Source organism: Juglans microcarpa x Juglans regia, chromosome 7D, assembly GCF_004785595.1.
Source record: "Juglans microcarpa x Juglans regia isolate MS1-56 chromosome 7D, Jm3101_v1.0, whole genome shotgun sequence".
Lineage (NCBI taxonomy): Eukaryota > Viridiplantae > Streptophyta > Magnoliopsida > Fagales > Juglandaceae > Juglans > Juglans microcarpa x Juglans regia.
In genome coordinates, this window is record NC_054606.1 from 18509446 (window position 1) to 18513981 (window position 4536).

The following is a 4536-nucleotide window of genomic DNA, read 5'->3' on the forward strand; positions in this document are numbered from 1 at the left end:
GTATTGAGGTTGATTTTTAAAAGTATATGTATGTTTTGTTATGAAAAAAATGAAACAACCTCAGTTATTTGTTCTGCATTAATTATGAAATCTGTATAAAATATAAACTTATTTTCTGTCATGATTGGTGTAGAAATGAGCAAACATTTTAGCATTCAGTTTTAGTTGTATAGAAAGAGCGAATATGAAATCTAAAAATTTGTGCATGAATCATGTGAAGATGTTTTGAATTTGTTTTTATTATGTGAAGCTGATATAAATCCATTCGTACTCTGTTTTTGATATGATGTGGCATATGAAAATATTTGGCATGAACATCTGATTCTATATTTCATTATGTTTATGCTCTACTCTGACCTTATCACAAGTGTTAAACTGTGGCATCTGTTTGGGTTGATACCAACTTCACTCTCTCTCTGAGTGCACCCACTTTGAAAACAAAGTGATTTTTTATGTGATCTTTCATGTGTGCACATTCAAGGCTCTAAGAATCGTACAGGGAAGATTCACATCTATCTCTGCCCGGTTTGGCCACCGGAGATAGTAGAACCCAATCATGGGGGTTAAACATGGCCTATGTATATGATACTCTGATGTGATATGATATGATAAGATGATGATGATGTTTAGTTAGCTATGCCAAATGACTTTTGAATATGAAGATTTTAAACTGTCGCTCCGATATTTTGATAACATGTTTTGTTTTTGCATTCTGAAACTAAAATATTTTGTTTTGCATTCTAAACACTATGAAAAGCCTCATGTTTTAAATCTCTCGTACAAATAAATTTACTCTTTGACTAAACCTTTAGTTATTCTGTTGCGATATACATTTACATGCCTATTGCTCGAACACTTGTACTTCCTTACAAAAATTGCACGCCCATCCCTAATCTAAATCCGAGGTGTTGCCAAACTTGCCACCATGAATCCTCACCAATTCCCTTACCAAGGAATGGGGCTCCATGTAAATCACTGGCAATTGGATTACTAGAAGAAGAGCCACCCCAATAAAACCCCACCTCCTCCTTGCACACCACCCCCCACGAACAAACTGAACCATAAGCCCTTTGAATGCAAGACACCACCATCAATGTAGGTCCACACTGAGCACTACCCATGCCCAAACCTCCACACCGTGAGCCTCCTCTCATCAAAGCCATCCTTAAACCACTATGAACCTCCCTCTTCACTACACTAAACGTTTACACCACCAAGCTCTCCTCAGTCAGTCTCACTCTCTCTCCCTATATGTGTGCATTGAAACCCAAGTAACTCTCATAGTATCATGGACACAGCCTCTAGCAAGCTCAGCCATACTGTGAGACCATCCACATGTTAGGAATGATAAGAGAAAAAGTGTAAAGCAAAAATGGATTCAATCATTGAAATCACAAGGCTTATGTGGTTTGCCAATGTGCCTATGTCCAAGGAGCTACATATGACTTTATTTCAATTGATAAGCAAATATGGTTAACCAGATCAATAGTTGTACATGGAATAATACAATATATATATATATATAGTAAACCCTAAACAACCAGTTGGGGCGGATCAAGCCCAAACGGGCCAAAACTTCTTCTCAGGGGCTCGGATTGGCCCAAGCATCCATTCCATGGCCCAAGCCTCATTGAAACTCTACAATAAAATTGCAACAGATCCTTATCAGGTCTAGCCATCAAAATGTGCAGACATAAATACAACCAGGTTCGACACATAGAAGACCCACACAATAGTCCCTCACCATTGTTGCCTTCACCACAATTCGGCCTCACCCTCTATTTCAAGCAACCCAAAATAGACCATCCTCAAATGTAGTAGTCGTTGCACTAACAACCAGTTTAAGACCAAGCTACATGTTGTATTGACACAGCCCTCTCGACCCCTCATGCACACTGCCATATCCCACTGACCTGAACCACTGTGCACCCCACCCAAGCCATTAGTTGCATGCTATAATAGGAGCCACAGTGCAATAGTATGACATTGCCCATTACAACTGTTGGGTAACTAGGAAAGTAAAAGAGTACCTATAGCCACATCATTTGACTCCTCTACATCGTCAAGGGTGAGAACCTTTTGCTCACTATTCTTCATTGGTGTCAGTGCTCTCTTCAACTAGGAATCTCGAGCAAGTTGGTTCAGCTTCCCACACTTGAAGCAAACATTTTGATCCCATAATAACATCCCAAATGCATTGTCTATATGCCTAGAAACTATGATAAGTCTGACTCTCTTATGGTTGCCCCTGACGGTTGTTTTGGTAGGGCTTTTTATTCCAATTGGGAGACTACTATTGTTGTTGCTGCTTCTAACATTTCCTATGACTACTTAGTTCTATTCCCTTATGGATATCTTGTGATGACCCAAGTTTTGTCTAGGCTTGGCCCTTAGAATTGCTTCTAGGTTGCCATGGCATTTTAGGAGCCTTAGTTACTTTGGAAGGCCTTAGAACCTTTGATGTAGTAACTTGAGCCCAAGAGGAGAGTGGCCTAGTTAGAAACTTATGTCCAATGGTTTAGGCCCATGATCCAATTCTAAGTTACTAGTGCCATGTGTCATGAGAATGTTACACCTTGAACCTAGTCTTGATAGTGGGTTATGGGGAAAAGAAATGTGTGGGAAGGCACCAAGATGGGCTTACACACCTAGCCCATTGTTTTGTCCAGAATTCGAGTTCCAAGGTAGGTTTCTTGGAAAGGGAAGCCTAGGGTAGTGAAATGGAGTTTTCTAGAAGTTTTGCATAGGAAATTGAAGGGAGGCATATGGGATTTCGAATTTAGCTAACTTTTTGCCATGTGTCAAGCATGCACCAAGTTTCTAGAAGATTTTGTGAAGAGACTTTTGTATCAACGACAGGTTTGCCCTTAGGGTTTCGGCTAGCACACTCTCAAGCATTCCATTCACATGCCACTTGTCACTTAGTGAATTTTAGACCAATGGTATATGAAAAGTCACGTAGGGAAGGAGTATTTGGAAGACGAAGCAACATCCTGCGAAAGGAAAATGGAGAGGACGGCTAGGGCTATGGCACACACCCAATGCCACTTGTCTTCCATGCCAAGAGTTACTGGTTAGGAATAGGAAAAGGCATGTACGGTTTTACCAAGCTATCCTTAAGGAGATATTTACTTATTTAAGAAAAGGAAGAGCATAAGTGGGAGAGAAGGAATTTCGGCCAAGAAGGAGGAGTCCTATACGCCATCCCCCAAAGTGTCTCTTCCCAATGCAATCCAAGTGGGGAACTCCAAGAGGCATTTCGGCAATAGGGAAAGAAAAAAGAAGAAACCTTACCACTTGTCATCCATGCAAGGACTTTGGATACAACCAAAGAGGGAAGTGAAGGGTCTCATATAAATAGAGAAGGGTTCACGCCAAGGGAGCTTTTCCCTTGCCATTTTTTTGTACTTGCATGAGCTCTCACTCTCTCCACACAATTCTCCCTTGTTCATTTGAAAGTTCCCTCAATTTCTTGTATTTTCTTTCCAACCAAACAAGGAGGGTCCTTGCAAGAGAAGGGATTTCGGAACTACCAAGGATTCGCAAGGTAAGATTCAGCTTCCTCTAAGTCTTGCACACACACAAGTCATTCTCAATCCGAAAATGAGATTCAAATCTCATTAGACTTTGAGAAAGATAGAACACACACACTTTCTACAATTTTCTTGGAAATAACTTAAGGTTTTCAAGAAAAAAACCCTTGAGGCCAATTAGTGAAGGGGGAGTTCATCCTCCATGTTTCGACCACCACATGTATCTTACTTACTTTAGGTTTTGTTTTATTTTATGAGTGAAATGAAGGCGTTTAAACTTAAAAACCCTAGAAGCCAAATGGTTTAAGACCAAGTGATGACCTAGAGATCCACACACACACACTCAAGAACATGAGGTAGGATTTTAGATGCTCTTTCTAATATAGTATGTTCGGATTTATAGCTTGCTTGTATTCCTTACATGGATTTTGTAAGTATACACTCAACTTACTCTTGGTTAACATTCGTATATGATTGTGTAAATCTTTCCATGGTTTTGATTGCTTTGTTTGTTATCTCTTGGTTGTTTGTTTGAATATGTTAATATGATCTTGAGTAACTCTAAGGAAGGAATTGTATGTTTTGGATGTGTGATGAAATTGCCATGAAATATGTCTATGAGTTTCGGTTTTCACTTGATTGAGGTTGATGATTTATGCAGCATAATGTTTCGGTTTGAACATGCTTTGGAAGTTTCAGACTTAGTCAAAAAACTATGATTTCGTGTCTTAGTTTACTATGTTTTGATTTCTATGATATATACTTGAGGATTGGAACATGTTTATGAGATGAATCTTCATGTTTTTGTACCCATGAGTTTCGGCTTAAACAAGTTTTAATAGTTCCATGCATATGTTTTGATATCTTTTCTGGTTTTTGTTATCATGATATGAAATGAATATGTTATGCTTGGTTATTCATGCACAGCATTTCATATGTCATATGTCAAGTATGAGTAAGCATGTTTTTGTCTTATGTTACATGCATTTGGGGAAGAAGTGTT